Here is a 20,542-nt window from a genome sequence, read left to right on the forward strand (position 1 = left end):
AAACATAAGGCACCGGGACCTGATGGGGTACCTGCTGATCTCTACATGCAGTATCCCAAATTCTGGTCCAAAATATTGACCAATGTTTTTAATGCGATACCTTCGGCAGGCTTTCCCCCTTCTTGGTCCACCTCTATAATTGTTCCGATTTTTAAGAAGGGGAACAGGGGGGACCCGGCTTGCTACAGGCCAATCTCCTTGCTTGACTCTGCTGTTAAAATCTTAGGCAGAGTCATTTTACAAAGACTCGGGGATTGGCTTGATGGGAGTGGGGTCCTCTCTGACCTTCAGTATGGTTTTAGAGCTCACAGGGGGACCATGAACCAATGCTTAAACCTCCACCTCATAATTAGTAAATACACCGTGGTGAAGGAGGGGCATTTATATCTAGGGTTTATGGACTTATCCTCCGCTTTTGATTTGGTTAATCGCTCTAAACTTTGGCTTATTTTGCGGGATTTGGGTTTGGACACTACTTTGGTGAATTTTTTACATGACCTCCACCAGAATTTGTTTGCCTCCGTTAGGGTTACAAGGGAAGGCAGATGTACTGAAAAATTTAGATCAGGGAGAGGGGTCAGACAGGGTTGCATCCTGGCCCCTCTTCTATTCACACTCTACATTAACTCCCTGGGTAAATCACTCAATTTAGCCACCATGGACGTCCCGCATATGGGAGGGTCCCCTATCCCGGTCCTCCTGTACGCGGATGACGCCGTCCTAATAGCCCGCACAGGCATTGGCCTGCAAAAATTGTTAGACCATTTCGGATCATTCATGGAATCTTTAGATTTAAAGATCAATACACTAAAATCCCATGTCATGGTCACGGGCACACGTAGGAAAAGCCTGAAGATTAAAACTTTTAGTTGCAACGAATTACAAATCTCTAGGGTACCTTTTTTTTGCTATCTAGGCGTCACTTTTGATGAAAAAGGATCCTGGGGACCTCAACTAAAATTGAAGGCCAACGTAGTTGCAAGATCTACTACAGGACTCATGAGCTTTTCCAAAAAATTAGGTTCTAGGCCCATGGAGGCCATGATCCGTATCTACAAATCCAAGTGCCTGGCTATTGCATCCTATGGGGCTGATATCTGGGGCTATGCTCCCTCTCAAGGCATTCAAATTGTAGAAAATAAATTTTATACGAACCTTGTTGTCACTCCCAAAGTCATCGCCTACATATTCCATTCATAGTGAAGTCGGCTTGGGCCACATTACTGACCTTCTAAAAATGGCCCCCCTGCTATGCTGGGTGAAAACCTGGACAAACGAGGAGATCACGTTGAACCATCTCATTCTCAAAGACTGTTTGGCCCTGGACAAAGCGGGCAGTATTCCCTGGCTAGCGTATGTTAGAGCGGCATGCGTGAAGCTAGGGCGCCCGGATATGTACTCTTCTCCACAGGGCCTCAAGAAAGAAGATGTAGGGTGGGTTAAGTTGCATCTCCGGAATTTGCTGGAGTTAGATAGGGAAGAGGTTGAACTCAACAAACCCATGGTGAGAACAATATATCAACTTTCTACCTCCTCAGCCATGGAACCTTATCTAAAATTTGTGACCAAACCATACCACCGTTTTCTTTTATTGAGATTTAGGTTCAATCTTATCCATCTAGTGCTGGGTTCTAACATAAAGTGGGGGACCCTTGAAAATACCCCACCTTGCACTTGTGATAGCTTCTCAAATCAGGATACAGTCCACTTTGTGATGTTTTGCGAACACTATCTGGAGCCCCGGAAAAAGTTTTTATATCCCATTTTGAAGGAACTTAATTTTGTCCAAGTAAGGCCTGCACTTTTACACCTGCAAATGTTGAACTCTGTGCAGGTCACATATGGTGTAGCCAGTTTTTTGGTGGCGGCTGCCCGATTAAATAAAACAAGACCCACCCAGACAAATATACATCCTGGTTGACATTTCGTCAACTTTATTCTGGGACATCGCATAAGGATCATTGGGACATGGAGGCGCTTGTCTTTTTCTGGACCTTTTCTTATAGTGAACCTGTTTTGTATTCAAACTTCTTAAAAAATAATAACAAAAAAACCTCTTTTAAAAAACCCCTTTTAATGAATCATTTTAGGAACTGCAACATGTGTATAGTTTGTTTAATTGCCAATTTTAATCTATTTGTATAGTTTATATTTTTAAAAATGAATTGTGTATTGCTTTTATGGTTTTAACTAACCGAATAAAGATATTTGACTGACTGACTGATTACTTGTTTATTAAACTTGGGGTCCGATGGGGAACAAGTCCAAATGGCGCAACTGTGCTTAGTAACACTCAACTGATTTCATGTCCTAAGAAACCAGTCTTCACACCAAGGCTCTTTCCCAAATGTTTGCAGTAGAATTCAAGGCCCAAATGAGGGGGTAGCTGGGTTGGTGACTGTTTAAGCTGGCGACTTTCTGATTAAGGACTGTAACAAATGATCACATTTTTGTCAAGGTCTCCCATTTTTTGCATGTCTGGATCTGCTGTCTTTTTAACTCAACGGCTAAACCGTAGTAAAGTACCCCTGCTCCCCTTTAAAACGAGCTGTATATTGAAACTCTCTATATGGCTTATTAAACTTCCATACAAGTCCACTGTAAATGGTACCTTAAGTGCACCTATGGCACGGAAAGTTAAATGTCAAATTGGCAGCAGTGTTTATTTACATTACTCACATGTATGACCAAAATAGGTTTTGGCCGGAACACCACTGTGCTTCGACTTGGGTGCAGTTTAAATGCACCACAGCGACACATGGCAGGAAAAGCCTATTTTTATAAATTCATACGTCCCCCCCAATGTATGCCTTGTAAACAAACCCACAGAGCAGGGCATTAATACAAAAAGGTCACATTACATATTATGGTTACCATGCCCTCACAGGAAAAGAAAATCTAAAGCGATTTCACTATGTAAGCAAAGATAGAACTTTCATGTATAAGTGGGATTCAAATCCTTATCCACCTCGGTTTAGGAAAGAGCTAGAAACACTGTTTGAATTTAGATCCTTATCAATTTTTTTTTAATCGGATGAAATCTCGTGAAATCAGAATTTTTTTTTAATTTAAGCAGAAATATAACTTTGCAAAAATGTACTTCACAGTGCCCAAAACAGAACTGGCTTAAATCCTGCTACCTATCACAGCTGCAGCGCTGAAACACACATCCTTGACGGGGAAAGTTAACGACTGACTTGTAGGACAATGGCTTGCCTCTGGGTCCATTGAAGGTAAATGAGTGTTAACTGTTCTTTACTTAACAGCGATTATCTATCTAGCAATGGACAGCTAGAGTTGGTAGAACAAAGGGCAACTTTAAAAAGACCTTAGAGTTGGAGATGACAGGGGAGTATTCTCATATTCATCCCCCAGAACCTCCTACAAGGTCAGGCCCCAGCCACACTATGAGGGAGAACCAGACCTGTTCCTATCAGGTAGGGTAGTGTGCAACACAAGAAATGGCTGCCTGGTGATATCAGGGCCAAGCCATCATGAAACAAAGGCTCTAGTGTAATTTTAGAGTAAGGCAAAGAGGAACTGCTGCAAAATGAGGTGTCTACAAGAAAACAGGATTGGGTGGACATTCCTCCAAATACTGGCTAGTGCACAAGAGAAATCTGCAACCTTTACCACCGCCAATTAAGAATTCCAGATCTGGGTAGACTTCATTCGACTATGGCAGCCCTACTAAAGGAAGTATCGCAATTCATGACTCGTGACTCTTGATGGAAGAAGAGGATTCACACTAGGATTCAAAGACCCCGGAATACTGCTGGCACCTAGGGACTGGAGCTGCTCTCCAGGGGTCAAATGGTTGGCCACATGTTTACCTGCTTCAGGGATACAAGAAGGAGAACAACGTCCGAGACCAAGAGCGGTCAGTTATCTAAAAGGGACTAGACCCTGCAGGAGGCCTGGCAGGAGAGTGACCTGGTTCCCGGAAGCCTGCCTCAAGGAGCAGCAGTTGGAGACTAAGTCTGAAGGTAAAACCTTTCACCCAGACAGCCTGTTTGGGGTATCCGACATCTCCATTGTGGTCGGCTTGAAATTGCCCCTAGGTCCGATTCCACTGCAAACTGTTGCACTTCCATAGTGCTTGGCATTGGTGTGAGTGCTTATTGTCTGAAAACATTACACATTCATATCTCCACTTAACCTACCCTATTTTGAGGATCTTGGTGTCTTTTTGCTAATTTCTTCTAAATGTATTCCGTCATTTTATTGCGTTGTGTCATTCACTTAGAAATTGTTGGTACTGCTGGACTTTACCATGCACTTCTCTGGTGACTGCCGGCTGCTTGTGCTATAGCTACCAGGGGTTGAGCAGAGATTCTCTCAGACCTTTGCTTTGACCAAACCAGAGGGAGTTTGTCGAGTTGGCAGAAGTGCCTTCCCTTCCAAATTTGTACCTGCATTTCTGACCAGGCCCAAGACAAGAAATAGCCTAAGCAAAGAAATCCTACTTGAAAATACTATTCATGTCACTGGTTTTATCATTAAAAGAGGAACATCTTTTCATCCATTGGTACACCACACTGGTTAAATCCGGAGATCCCATTTGAGCTGAAGACCTCAACCTTTCCTATAGAAAAGTTTTAAACACATTCTGAAGATATTTCTTTAATATGTGGCATTTCCAATATTGCTTGACTCAGGAAGTTAATCAAAATTGATTGTTTTTATTTGATGGCTAAAATCCTTAGTCATTTGCAAATCACCTTAATGTCCAAAGAATTACTTGTCTTCTCTGCTGCAATGCAAGATGTGTAAAGAACTTATTACATGAAGTGCTCTAGGGCACTTGGGGGTTTAATCTAGGAATTACAAATATGGTTTATACAAGAGTGTTCGCAATTCAATCACTGAATAACGGAGATCTTCCAATCATTCAGAAGCAATTTACAGGGTACCAGCTTTCTTTCATTCTTTCTACCATAATGTATTATCAATGTTGACGCCCGCTGCTATTTTAACTCAAACTTAACAAGTCTATTACCAAAAAAAAGAGGCATTGTGGCACCTCTTCTAAACCTCTTTGGCTCACCTCTGAATTAGATGCTTGCACATTAGAGACATAGGCAGAAAGAGGGAGTCTTAATTACAAACAAGAACCCATAGAACAGTGTATATATTTTCACTCTACTGCAAGAACCAGGCCCATGCAGCCAAACATAACTATTACACTAATTCATTAAAAGCACCAAAAGGACAATAGAATTGTTCAGTGATAAAAGACCCATCTTTCGCCACCGTTTCAATTTCACCTTCTCTAGTCCCATTTTACCAGTTGTCAAAGCCCCCCCAATTAAAGTAACAAATAAACCCCAAAGAAAATGATGTAGACATATCTACACTAGTTAAACCCTCTCATCCGAGGGCAGCTTACGTCCACCCTTCAGGTTGTCACTAAATATCTGAACTAAACATGGGTTCATAACTTGGAAAAAATGTTTTACTGGATAATAGTCTATTTTTTTTATTCGAATATTCTTCAAAGAAATATTAGTTTTACTAATGAAGATATACTTGTGGCAATTAATAAAGCAAGATTACCCTTTCTGAAAAATATTTTGGTCTGATTATTCTGGAGCCTTTACATATTACCTTGAATATGCATCTTACTAGAAACTTGTGTAGCACTACCAATAAGTCACTGATCTACAAGATGATACTGCAGGTACTATACGGAGCTGGAATAAAACAAATAAAAAAAAGATTTTCAAAATTGCATTACTAAAAATTAAATAAAAAACACTCCTTTTGAAATAATTCAAAACCAGAGTGAATAGAATTTCACTCACATAGCATAGAATACAGTTTTAAAGCACATTTTATATGAATCAAAGGTATTTCTCCTTCTGGGTCAGACCACATGGAAAGAATTAACATGAATATCCTAGAAGTGTATAAATAGGTTTGTAAAATGGTGGCTTTCTTTCACCATTCTCTAGGAATGCGGATGTGCTGCTGTCAAGTCAAGCATTAGTTTGGATATCAAAATAGATGTAACCAACTTGTTTTTTAACTAGAGTATTAGTGGCATTCATTCATTTAGATGATCGATTAGGATATTATATTGCATTGATTGTAGTTAGCCTTGAGCATGCAGAACTTCATGAACTGTCAATGGATGAATGTAAATACGTTGTTTTTGCACTGCTACTCCAGCCTAATGAACAGGAATAATTCCATGACTGCAGAACATTTTGCTAACGTTTGTTTCAAAGAGCATAGCTTTGTAATTTTTATCGGAAACACCCCTCTCGTCCCGCCTCATGGGTTCCCTCCTAGCCCACCGCCTATCCCTCTCTCCCTGGATAATTTGGAACAAGCCCCCATCCCCACAGAACCCCTTTCCTCCGTATCGTCCTCCTTTTTATCTCAATCGCTTCTTAATATTGAACTCCACCTCTCTATCTTGTCATTGGAACTCTCATCCCTCAGGTAAGACTTGATCTCCCTCTCTGATACTAAACCTGCAAACCATCCCATCTCATTCTGCGACGCTCTTCCCAACATTTCTCACCCTCCTCAAAGAGGCACCTCTCCTCATGACATCCTCTACAATGGCCCCCCGCAACTGCCTTCCCATCCCTCCTTTTACGCCTACCCACCCATCCTCCCTGGACCCAGGGGTCCTAAATAATTCCTACCCGAAAACCCTTTGACTGGTGAATCTCACATACCTCTTCCCACTTTTCCGGCGGCCGCTGGGATAAACCTCATCCCTACCGCCGCTGGCTCGCCCAGGCCCCCTCCACCACCATCTGCGACTACAGATCCTCCTATTCCTCACTCCACTATCCACGTGATCCTGGGGATAAGCCGCACCCCCATCTCCCCTCGCTCGCCTAGGCCTCCTCCGCAACGCACCACTGTCCACTCTGAAACTACTCCTGCTATCAATCCCAAACCCCTTAACTGCATGCTCATCAACTGTCAATCGGCTGCACGTCATGCAACTGAAATCTCGGAGACTATCCTCAGTGAAGCCATAGACATCGCCTTTCTTAAGGACACCTGGCTCAAGGCTCAGTCCTCTTCTATTCTTGACATGCTCTCCCCTCTTGGTTACTCTATTCTCAGAAGAGATAGGCCTGACAAAATCAGGGGGGGGCTAACCATCATTTATAAAGATGACCTCCCACTCTCAATTGTCAAGAACTCCGATCAATCCACTTCCGAATACCTGGTAGCTGAACTTATAGTTCGGGGGGGGGGGGGGGGGGGGGGGTGGGTCGGGGGGGGCCTATTCGGCTACATAATATTTATTACCCCCTGGTGACCCTATGTCCTTTGTAGATGAACTGTCTGACCTACTTTCCCAAGCCTCGATTTCCTACTCCAATAACAATTTCCTCTGAGACTTCAATATTCACTGGAATAATAATAATGACCCCTCGGTTTTAACCCTCAATCACCTCCTTAACATTACTGACTTGCTCCAACTGTGCCATTCTCCTACACACGACAAAGGAGCTACGCTAGTTGCCATCATCACTGGTAAAGATTTAGCCTCCCTCTCGCACATTGTCCCCATTGATTGGTCGGACCATCACCTCATCCTCTTCATGATCAACAGCTTTACACCTTCCCATCCCCCCAAAAACCCTAAACTTAAGTAATTAACCAGAAACCTTCACCTTATTCCCCCAGGCGAACTAGAGTCTAAACTTAAAGCTAAAGTAATTAACCAGAAACCTTCACCTTATTCCCCCAGGCGAACTAGAGTCTAAACTTAAAGCTAAACTTCAACTTCCTCCTCCCTCACAAAATGCTAACGATATTACTGAACACTACAACTAAACATTCATCGAGGTCCTTGACCAAAATGCACCAGCCAAATTAAAACCGCAAAAATACATCCCTTCCAAATCCTGGTTTAATGCTGAACTCAACAATGAGAGGCGTGCACTTAGAATGTCTGAGCGCTCTTGGAGACAACACCCCTCGCCCTCTAACCTCGCCCTCCTCAGATCCAATAGGAATAATTACAAAAAAACACATCCTTAGTGAAAAGGCGTCCTCCTTCCGCGCTCAACTTGATCGAGCCAAGAATAGACCCAGGGAATTATTCAACATTATCAAAAAACAATCTGCATCTGCTACCCCCAAGTTGACCGCTACCACCGAAAATTGTGATGAAATTACGAATTTCTTTTCAGAAAAAATTGCCAAGATTGACACATCCTTTGCTTCTACTCCCACCCCACCGCAATGTGTCTCTACCCTCATTGTCCTCTCACCCTTGCCGCTTTTCTCTCCTTTGCCCCCTCTAGATCCTTTGCCCCCTCCAGATCCTGCTCATCTCCCGCTCACAGTCACCCCCCCCCAAGATCTCTCCCCCCCCCCCCCCCCAGCACACAGCCTGAAAACAATGCATCCTGGCTTCATTTTAGCCCAGTTACCGAGCTAGAAGTACTCATCTCCAAGCTCAAACCCTCCTCTCATACCCTGGACCCACTCCCCGCCAACATCGTTCAAGACCCAAAGCATATCATCACTCCTTATTGGACTACCATCATCAACTCATCCCTGGCTACGGGTTGTGTCCCAGTTTCCCTCCAGCTGGGCCAAATCTCACACATCCTCAAAAATACTACAACTGACCCTAAAGACCGTAACAATCTACGTCCCATCTCTAATCTACCTCTTCTTGCCAAAGCCCTCGAAAAATGCGTCCTGCTTCAACTAGACAAACACATTGACTTATTTTGCCTTCTGGATGTATTACAGTCAGGCTTCCGAAACTGTTGTAGCACTGAAACTGCAATGCTCAATATCGTTGACATCCATCGCTCCCTCGACAAGGGTGAGGCTTCCCTTCTCATCCTTCTTGACATTTCTGCTGCCTTCGATACGGTCAACCACTCTGCCCTACTCAATACCCTCAAAGTTCGGTTTGGCCTCAATGGTCCTGTTCTTGAATGGTTCACACTTCCTTCTTCCAGCACAGATCCCAACAAATCAAAATCAGCAGTTGCCTCTCTAAACCTATGCACGTCTCTGAGGGTGTTCCCCAGGGGTCTATTCTCTCTCCTCTATTTAACCTTTCCATGGAGCCCCTCACCCTCATTCTAAAGAAAGCAGGTATCCATTACCACCTCTATGCAGAAGACACGAAACCTTACTTTAAAATTAAATCCCATTCAGACATTTTGCACCTCAACGATACCCTGACTAAGATCCAACAATGGTTCCACCACAATCACTCTCAACTGCTCCCTTTCCACCTCTAGCTCAGTTAAATCTCTCGGAATTAGCATTGACCAAAACATCAGCCTTTCCCCCCCACATAAAAAACGCTGCCAAAGGAGCGCTCTTTTCACTTCTACTCCTCAAAAAATCAAACCCTTTATCCCGGTTGAGGACTTTAAATCTGTTGTTCAATCATTAGTACTCTCCAGATTAGACTATGGCAACTCTTTGCTCTTAGGTACACCTAAAGTCCACCTAGCTCCAATCAAGTCAGTCCTTAACCTTGAGGCCAGGCTTATCTCGGACTCTAAGAGGTGTGAACACATCTCGCCCATCCTCAAAGATCTCGAATGGCTGCCCTTGGATGGAAGATCCATCTACAAGAACGCCTGCATTACGCATGAAGCCTTGCATCCTCAAACCCCACTGTATCTCTCCCAAAAAACTTCACAAAGCTGGCTGCTCCAGAGATCTGAGAAGCACTAATGCCCTCATGCTGTTCCCTCCCTTGGTTAACAAGAAATCTACCCAAGCACGCTCTCTCCTGTAATGCACCCACCATTTGGAACCCTCTCCTTAAAGATCTACGTTGCAACCCCTCAGCTTCAAAAAAGATCTTTAATGACTCTTCTCCTCAAATTTTGGGGTCCCTAATCCTGTTACTTCCCAGGTGTTTCATAACCTGTCCCTTATGTTAACATGTTCCTCTGCTGTTTACCTGACCTGCCACCCCAGCTTATCTCCCCACATCTACCACTATCCTCCTTCCTCCTGTTTACTTGTTCTCACCTCATTGTCTTCATGCTAACTTCCCTCCTTTCTCCCTTCCTAGCCCCACCGTACCCCTATTTCTTCTCCCCTCTATTCTGGCCTATCACACTTACACAGTCATCCAATTCCCAGTTTGGTTCTTAATGTTACTGCATATATCTTTGATTTTATATTTATTGTTCTTGACTTTTTGCTCTCATATTTTGCCTTTCCTTTTTGCCCGAACTTATTATTGTATTATATGATCTTGTCCTTCTCCTGCAAAGCGCTCCGATACCCTTGATGTCACTTTCTCCTTTATGTCATTTTATAATGAATAATGACTATTGGCCCTTAACAGCATGCATTATTGAACCATATGTAAATAGATAATATTAAATCGATATGTAGCAATCTGTTTTCTGGCACTTACTGAGAGATAAGAACATTAGTTACTTACCTGTGAACTGTGGTTCTCCAGTATTGGTGTCTTTCATAGATTCACATGCTTGAATATTCGTCGAAGTGGTAGTCCCACGGTACATAAAATAGTAGTAAAATATATATATATATATATATATATATACATATACATATACATATACATATACATATATATATAGGAAGCGCTAAAACAGCTGAACGACAGGCAATGCTACATCAGGAGTGATGGGCAGACTATGTGCTTGGCATGGGACAAATTTAATACCAAATTGTATTCCTGGAGAGGACAAGGGCTGCTGAGTGGGGACGAATTGAAGTTTTTAAAGACAAACCACCCAGTGACCCCGGTATTCTATTTAATTCCTGAAGTCCACAAGGACAGGTCAAAGCCAACAGGCCGGCCGATTATATCGGCCAGGGGAGGGACATTTGAGAATGCATCCCGATATATTGACCATTTCCTTCAGGAATTTGTAAAAACTTTGCCATCCTATATAAGAGACACCAGAGACTTTCTAGATAAAATCAAGACAATTGTGTGGGACAATGACTATTTACTGATCACACTTGATGTGACTGCTCTATACACGAGTATAAACCATAAAGACGGTTTGAGAGCAGTTGCTCACTTCTTAAACAAAAGACCAGCATGCATGCTTGAACACAATAGAATGATAATGGAAATGTTGGAGTACTGTCTTAACAACAATTATTTTCTTTTCCAAAATCAGGTGTTCCAACAGTTAAGAGGTGTGGCGATGGGGGCCTGCTTCTCCCCCAGCTACGCGTGCTTGCACATGGGGCTGTGGGAGGAGCAGGTCCTGGGGTCCAAACATGCAGAGGTGATGGCTAATAATGTTGTGTCACTGCTCAGGTTTATTGACTACCTTTTTATAATCTGGAGGGGCACTGTTATGGAGGCTGAGCAGTTTATTTCTGACCTTAACATAAATGATTTGAATCTTAGCTTCACCGGTATGGTCAGTTCAAACAAAGTCAATTTTCTAGATGTGGAAGTCCAAATATTGGAAGAGGGTTTACAAACCAAGCTATTTCGTAAGGAGACCGCTGGCAACACGGTTCTTCATGCGACTAGCCATCACCCCAGCCACTTGATCCGCAGTATCCCCTACGGGGAGATGCTGAGGATCAGAAGGATATGTAGCACAGAAGAACTCTGTCAGGCAGCTCAATTGGAAAGCATGGTGAGATTCAAAGACAGGGGATACTCGGAGGCCGTGATTGAGAAAGCCATGATGAGATCGAATCGAGTAAACATCTTATCCAACCAGAAAGATGAACCCGATAACCCCTGGAAAGTCAAAGAGAACATGGGTGGGCAACCTAGACTAATAACAGCATATAGTCGCCATTCCAAACAATTACAGATGATCATACGTAAAAACTGGCCAATAGTCATGGGGGATCCTGTGATTGGCAAAACATTGACTGATTATCCGGCAATAACATACAGCCGTGCCAGATCAATGGGGGACATGCTAGTCAAGAGTAGTCCAGAGGTGGCCAATAAAAATAACTGGCTAAACAAAAGCAAGGGTTTTATAAAATGCGCCACCTGTAAAGCCTGCACCTTGGGGAGGAACAAAACTAGCTTCCATTCCCCCTTCAGTGACGTTCCAATTCTGATAAATAAAAAACTCACCTGCAGATCAGATTTTGTGGTATATGTGCTGGAGTGTGCTTGTGGACTAAGGTACGTGGGAAGTATGAAGTTACAGGTCCACAAACGCATACTCCAGCACATGCGGGCCGTCACTAACAGAGATGAAGCCTACCCAGTGGCCAGGCACATCAATGCACATCACAAGGGCGATCTGAAGTGTTTAAGTTATTTCGCAATTGATATGGTGTTGCCACTGCGTAGAGGGGGAGACAGAGAGGCAAGATTGAGAGTGTTGGAGACCAGCTACATTCTCAATCTCAATACCAAGACATCGAACGGTCTCAATGCAACTGAGGATTTGCACACTTGCTTACAACTCTAACTGAATTAATAATCTTTGAATAAGTGTCCTTAGCATCATTATGAAATGGTGTATGTGAAAATCAGTGGGGGGTAGTGTTATCAGAAAACTGCAGCTGTTATTTACTTAATTGTATAAATTATATTTGTTCACAGGGGATATTTTTTAACTTTTTTTATTGATTCTTGCGTGGATAGGTGCGTGAGCACGTGGGCAGTATAGACGCAATTTTCCATAAGCACAGTGAGCCCACATGGGCGGAATCTTCTGACTTTCTCATGATAACCCCGGCAAAATGATGAACTTCCATTAATAACTGCATAATGCCTCTATTTAGAGGATTGCACATACAACTGATACAATGTCAGCCGAAATGTTACATTTGATGTAAATTTGATGAATTGGGCTGTATTACATATTTACCGTTTCAATATATTTTGCACATTAATCGACTATTTAATTGATGAATTGTATATAATGGAAATTTGTATTAGGTTTGCAAATGAAGGGGCTGTATTGAGACACCAATGTAAATAGATACTGTGTACTTAACTGGACTAGGCAGAAGTCTGTTTTCCTTGTCTATAGGCCTAGGATCACGTGATCTCACCTCGCAATTTTAAAATCACCAGTTAATTTTGGCCAAGTCATGTGATCAAGGGCTCCAGGGCCCGAAACGCGTCATGGCGATCGTGGGTTGCACAGAATAAAGGAATAAGCAAAACCATCTGTTTGGGTCCGTTTCGTTTATCACATCCAGTGGAGGGTGTGGGATCTTAGTATATATATATATATATATATACACATATATATATATATATACATATACATACATATTACATATACATATTACATATACATACATATATATACATATTACATATACATATTACATATATACATACATATACATATATACATATACATACATATTATACATATTATACATATATATACATATTATACATATTATACATATATATACATATATATACATATTATACATATATATACACATACACATACACATACACATACACATACACATACACATATACATACACATATACATACACATATACATACACATATACATACACATATACATACACATACACATACACATACACATACACATACACATACACATACACATATATATATACACACTTGTAAAGCCCACTGTTACTCTAACCGAGTGTCCTGGCACTGTAGACCTCTGGGGAACCCGTCCTGGTTTTCCCTGTAAGATGGTCCCTTACTGGGTATCTGAAACCAGGCATCCACGGCGTCTGAAGGCCGCTGTAGAGATGAGGCAAGCTTAATGCCCAGAGTTGCAGAGTGTGTTCCCTGGTTAGAGTAGGCCCTGAGGCGAGAATTATCGAGTCCGTTGACCCTGGTCCAAGATCCTGCCGCGTCGGGAATTGAACCCTGGATATATATATCGAACACCCCGTCACTCTATTCGCGCTCTGGACACACTCCAGCCAAGAAGAAAGCCAACGGACACGGACCAGTTGTAGTGCTCCAAATTTTATTACAGGTGCAGGAGAAGTCTCATGACGTTTCGGCTCGCAAGAGCCTTGTTCACATGACAATGTTCCATTTAAGAAAACACCATTATATACTGCCAGTGATTGGATAATTTTCTTCACATGAGAGGGTAAAATCGTGTCATAGTGAACATGGAAGAGATACTAGTACAACTAGTCTGTCTTTAAAGTGCTTATTAAAAACACACATTATAAGAACAGGGTTTGGGGTGCAAGATTACGGTAAAGTACCATTATGCTACCATAAAATCATCATTAATGCAAATGGTAGTACCCAAACAATATATGTAAGAACTTCCCATCATTTACATTTTATGAGTCATTGGGACTAGAATTATTTGATATAAGTGAAATACCCAAAATTTCAAATGCATTATATACAGTAAATTCATATACAACAAAGTGCAAATGCATGTTTTCAGCTGTGCAAAACCTGCAGTTGTGCAAATATAGTTGTGCAAACAATAGCAAAAGTGCAAATACTTGCAATGTGCAAAATATCGCTTAATAGTGCAAGAGTTTGTTAAAATTAATTGAGGTGGAACCACTTTGCATAGGGACCATCCTATCGGACATACCGTATATTGTACATTAAAGTTAATAACCACAATAATAAAATAGTTAAAATATTTACAAATCATCAAATTTCTAGTCCTATGTAAAATCATTTGATGAGAATGATCATATAAAACATTTCATTTGTTGAAAAGCCACTAATTCTTAAGTTGTTTTCATCCTCTGTCACTATAACACATTAATGATCACCGTGAGTTAAGTGTATGATTGACTGGATATTTGTGACTATCCGGGAGTAAGGACCCATCAAGTCCACCCATATCCAGTCATACCCATCATATTTAAAATCAAATTTATAATCCCAAAGCAGCAAGTGCAGATAGATTACAGATTCATGATCAAAGCCTTGATCTACAAAAACTATGTTATGTGTCTCCCAGCCGGGCTACAAGTTTCATCAGTGCATTAGATGACATATTAACATTGCGGTAACATAGGGTAATTTCAAGGTAAACATGTGTAAAGGTCCTCCGTTACATTTAATCCTCCCGGGCTCTTAGTATTGAGTAGGAGGATATATCTTGTTTCTAGTCTCCTCAACTTACTTTCTCTGTCCCCACCCCTTCTGCTAGCTAGTACGGAATCAATCACCCAGTATTTTAGCAAGTTGTTATTGCTCTGGTGTGCTTCTCTGAAATGCCGGGCCACGTGTTATCACCATTGGTGTTAGTAAATGCTGCAGAATGCGCTTATGTACAGCATGCTTCGTGCTGCCCACATATCTGAGTGGACAGGGGCATTGGAGCACATAAACCGCAAATTCGGTTTTACAGGTTAAGACCTGTGTTAAAGGGTGGGGATAGCCTGTGAAACCATCCAAAAATGTTTTGGTGTTTTCTCCATGAGCACAAGCCTTGCAGGTTTTACACCGATAAAACCCTTTATTCTGCTGCCACCAAGATGTTTTGTTGAATGGCTCTGGACTGGTGTCAACAATTTTGTCCCGAAGGGAGGGTGCCCTACTGAAAGTGAGGGAGACTCTTTTGGGGAGGTTGTTCCCAATGATCGGGTCACGAGTGACTAAGGGCCAATGTTTATTCATGATTTTATATAGCTCATTGTGCTGTCTACTGTACCCTGTTATAATCCGGAACTTTTTCTCCTCCATATTTTCTATACTCCTCTCAGTTTCTCCTGTTTCTAATTCTGACTGCTTCACAGTCTTAGTTAGGAGTTCCTCTCTAGTTGACATCATGGATTTATCTATGGCTTTGTGAATTACCTGTTCAGAGTATCCCCGTTCCAAAAAACGTTTCATACTAGTTTCCTGAGCTAGTTTGAGGTGCGTGGGGTTACTGCACACTCGGCGTAAGCGAAGCATCTCCCCATAGGGGATGCTTGAGATTAAGTGCGCCGGATGGGCACTAGCCGCACGGAGCATGCTATTACCTGCAGTCAATTTCCGAAAAATTCTACTCTCAATACGTCCATTGTGAATATACAATTCAGTATCCAAGAAAGTGATTGATTCCTGGCTTAGGGTGGCAGTGAAACTGAGGTTGAGATTATTACAGTTCAGGTTCTCGATAAAACTCAGGGCCTCCTCCTTGCTACCTCTCCAAATAATCATCAAATCGCCGATGAAACGATACAATTAGATCAGGTTATTGTTAACAATGTTATGGTAATCAGGCCTGAGGACCAGCTCCTCCCAAGCCCCCATGTGTAGACATGCAAAGCTCGGGGAGAAACTGGCCCCCATTGCCACTCCCTGGAGTTGGCGATATAGTTGATGATTAAGCATGAATAAGTTGTTTGATAGACAAAAATGAAGCATGCTCAACAACATCTTGTTATGCTCTTCAAATTCAGGGCCCCTTCTTTGAAGATAGTGTTTAACTGCTGTGAGACCATCAAGATGTGATATACTGGTATATAAAGCTTTTACATCAAGCGAAATCAACCAATCACCCACCACCCAGTCAATGTCCATGATTTTAGTCAATAAGTCCCCTGTATCCTTAATATAAGAGTCCAGGTTCCGCACATACCCCTGCAAAAAGTAATCTATATAGACAGAGGTGTGCTCCAAGAGGCTACCTCTAGCAGATATTATGGGTCTGCCTGGTGGATGCAGGGGGTCTTTGTGCACTTTAGGCAAAAAGTACAATATGGGTGTGATTGGGTGATCAGTTCTTAGATATTTATATTCCGCTTCACTGATGAGTTTAGATGTTTTCCACTTCGCCAGTTTTTGATGGTATATACATATATATACACATATACATATATATATATATACACACACACACACACACACACACACACACACACACACACACACACATATATATATATATACACACACACACATAGAAAAAAAATATAATTATACATATAAAATGTAATACATATAAAATATATAAATACAGTTAAAAGTACCATAGAACTAAAAAGGCCCATAGAAGCCTTAAAGGGAGAAAATTCACTTTAGTAACATATCAGAGTCATTATAATAGTCCACATTCCAGCCAATCAGGCAGCAGCACCCTCTATAACCTTCTCCTCAGAAGCTCAGGCCCTCAGATTTTCATAGCACCAAAGTGAGCCATAGTGCATGGGGATCTATGAAAGACACCAATACTGGAGAAACACAGTTTACAGGTACGTAACTAATGTACTTCTCCAGTATTAGGGGTGTCTTTCATAGATTCACATGCTTGAATAAGAATAGAAAGCAGTAAACCAATACATGAGTCATAAAAGGCAGTGAAAACCAAAGTAAGTAAAGTTAGTGCACATATGAACATAGCATACATTTAGACATATGGCAAAACCTTTTATGACAGGAGGCAGGAAGCAACAGAGGCTCACCTTAGTTGAAAATATTTCGTAGCACTGCCTGTCCCACAGCAGCATCTGCAGGGTCCGCTGAATCCAGACAGTAGTGCCTCGTAAACGTGTGTCTGCTCGACCACGTTGCAGCTCTGCATATCTGGTGCAGAGGCACTCCAGCAAAGAGGGCGGTAGATGATGCCACAGCCCTTGTTGAGTGTGCTCGCACCGGAGCAGAAAGAGGCTTTCCAGCCCGTTGATGGCAGAAGGAGATGGCAGAAGAAATCCATCTAGTGATGGATGGCTTAGTGACTAATTGTCCTTTGCACATTCGGCCATAGGCCACGAAGAGTTGGTCTGATTTTCGAAAAGGAGCGGTGCGCTGAATGTAGAATTTCAGCCAACGGTTTAAATCCAAGGAATGCAGAGAACACTCAGCAGGAGACTGAGGATTTGGGAAGAAAGTATTGAGAATGACAGGCTCATTAAGATGGAAATCCGTAGGAACCTTGGGGATAAATTTTGGATTTGTACGCAAAGTAACAGCGTCCTTGGAGAATTGAAGAAATGGAGGTTGAACTGTGAATGCTTGAATGTCACTTACTCGCCTGGAGGATGTAAGCGCGAGTAGGAGACAACCTTCCACGTGAAGAATTTTAAGTCCGCTGAATGGATGGGCTCAAAAGGAGGTAGGAGGAGCTGAGATAAAACCAGATTCAGGCGCCAAGCAGGCAGTGGACGACGTATGGGCGGATACATTCGAAAGAGGCCCCTGAAGAATTGCCGGATGATTCGAAAGGAATACAGTGATGTAGAACCATCATGACAAAAGCGAGAGATCGCTGCCAGAAAGACTTTAAGAGTGAAATGCGAAAGTCCTGACTTCGCTAGAGATAAAAAAAAAAAGGCAGGATTTGCTCTGGCTTGGCGTGCATCGGATCAAGGGCTTCCTCGTGACACCAGACACAAAACCGCTTCCATTTCAATTTATATGTCTTAATGGTGGAAGGGGCGCGTGCTTGAGCCAGCACTGCACTGCGGAGCAATATTCAAACGTGAGAACTCATTGTGCTCAGGTTCCAAGCATGCAGTTGGAGATATGCCGGATCCGGATGGCAAATCCGTCCCTGGTTCATGGTGAGCAGGTGAGGCAGAGGACGAAGAAGAATCGGATCGCACTGGGAAAATAGGAGGAGATCCGTGAACCATGTCCGACGTGGCAACCTGGGCGCAATCAGTATGATGTGACAGGGTTGAAGCCTCATCCTATGCAACAGGCGTGGAGCAGAGGAAAAGCGTAAACGAATTCGTTCGACCAATTGATCGAAAACGCATTCCCGCTCGACTGAGGATGCCGACTTGCAAAGCGTAGGTATTTGCGGTTGGTCGGAGTCACAAACAGATCCATTTGTGGTTGGCCCCACTGACGAAAGATGTACTCCAGAGTTGGTTGGTGGAGTTCCCACTCGTGATTGTCTGCAAGTGATCTGCTGAGAGAGTCGGCACGTGAACTGCTGTCAGGTGGACCTGATGGTGAATCGCCCATTCCCAGATTTCTTGCGCCTGCTGGGAAAGCAGAAGAGACCTCGTACCTCCCTGCTTGTTGAGATAGTGCATGCTGGTGGTGTTGTCTGTCCGCAACAGCAGCGATTGGCCTTGTATGAGCCTCCGGAAAGATTTTAGGGCGAGGAAGATGGCCAAGAGTTCTAGACGATTTATATGCCATGTGCGTTGAACTGCAGTCTATTTGCCCTTGACCGACATCCCGTCGAGGTGTGCCTCCCAACCCTCTAAGGATGCATTAGTTGTGAGGGTAAGCGTAGGTGCTGCATCCTGGAAGGGCCGCTCGGCGGCGATGTTTGGAAGGTGAGCCCACCATTCCAGTGCGGTTTGAATGCGGGGGGTCAGGTAAAGTTTGTCGTTGAACGACCCAGAGACTTGTTTCCATTGTTTGTCCAACTCCTCTTGGATGAATCTCATAAAAGCCTGCAGTGTGGAATCAGATGGATGCAAGAGGCCATGCCCAGAAAGGATTTCAACATCCGGACAGAAACTGACCTTTTTGACCTTAGAAAAGCGACCATCTTGAGTATGCGAACTTGTCGCTCCTGTGAGACAAACACCTGTGCCAGATGAGAATCGATCAAGGCTCCTAGAAAGATTCTCTGGTCGTGATGGACGAAGATGAGACTTTTCCGGATTGATAGAAAGGCCCAGGGTGTGGAAAAGAAACAGGCAAGTTTGAGTGTGTTGTCTTGCTGCTTGATATGTCTGAGCCTTTATCAGACAATCGTCCAAATAAGGGTAAAATTGAATGCCCTGCAGGCGAAGGAAAGCTGCGACCGGAGCAATGATCTTTGTAAAAACTCTCGGTGCCGAACGAAGGCCGAATGGCAACACCTTGAACTGGAAGTGCTTCGATCCGACAGTAAAGCGAAGATATTTTCTGTGTATGTGAATTATTGGCACATGAAAATATGCATCTTGGAGGTCGATCGTGGAGAGGAACTCCCCGGGATTGAGGTACTGTAGAATTTCTAGTAAAGTTAACATTCGAAATGTTTGTGATCTGATGAACTTGCTCAGGGCACGTAAGTCCAGAATGGGGCGCTACTCTTCCGACTTTTTCTTGATTAAAAAGAAACGGGAATAAATGCCTTTGCCCCGTTGAGACAGACAGAGACAGAGACAGAGACAGAGACAGAGACAGAGACAGAGACAGAGACAGAGACAGAGACAGAGACAGAGACAGAGACAGAGACAGAGACAGAGACAGAGACAGAGACAGAGACAGAGACAGAGACAGAGACAGACAGAGACAGACAGAGACAGACAGAGACAGACAGAGACAGACAGAGACAGACAGAGACAGACAGAGACAGACAGAGACAGACAGAGACAGACAGAGACAGACAGAGACAGACAGAGACAGACAGAGACAGACAGAGACAGACAGAGACAGACAGAGACAGACAGAGACAGACAGAGACAGACAGAGACAGACAGAGACAGACAGAGACAGACAGAGACAGACAGAGACAGACAGAGACAGACAGAGACAGACAGAGACAGACAGAGACAGACAGAGACAGACAGAGACAGACAGAGACAGACAGAGACAGACAGAGACAGACAGAGACAGACAGAGACAGACAGAGACAGACAGAGACAGACAGAGACAGACAGAGACAGACAGAGACAGACAGAGACAGACAGAGACAGACAGAGACAGACAGAGACAGACAGAGACAGACAGAC

The 20,542-nt window shown here is 42.9% G+C and overlaps 1 protein-coding gene across 3 annotated transcripts in view; it reads right to left on the reverse strand.

Annotated features, from left to right (window-relative positions):
• The window catches only part of PRRC2C (proline rich coiled-coil 2C), a 1,522,187-nt gene that overhangs the window by 1,452,771 nt on the left and 48,874 nt on the right, over nucleotides 1–20,542 (reverse strand). The window contains exon 2 of one of the 3 annotated variants that reach the window (XM_078642853.1): nucleotides 5,608–5,693. The exons of 1 other annotated variant lie outside the window; for it this stretch is intronic. The gene's annotated coding sequence lies outside the window, so the exon portion shown is untranslated. Of the gene's footprint in view, nucleotides 1–5,556; nucleotides 5,694–20,542 lie in introns of those variants that run through there. One more of the 3 variants, XM_078642862.1, reaches the window with a different exon arrangement.

This window comes from Lissotriton helveticus, chromosome 1_1, assembly GCF_964261635.1.
Source record: "Lissotriton helveticus chromosome 1_1, aLisHel1.1, whole genome shotgun sequence".
Taxonomy (NCBI): Eukaryota; Metazoa; Chordata; class Amphibia; order Caudata; family Salamandridae; genus Lissotriton; species Lissotriton helveticus.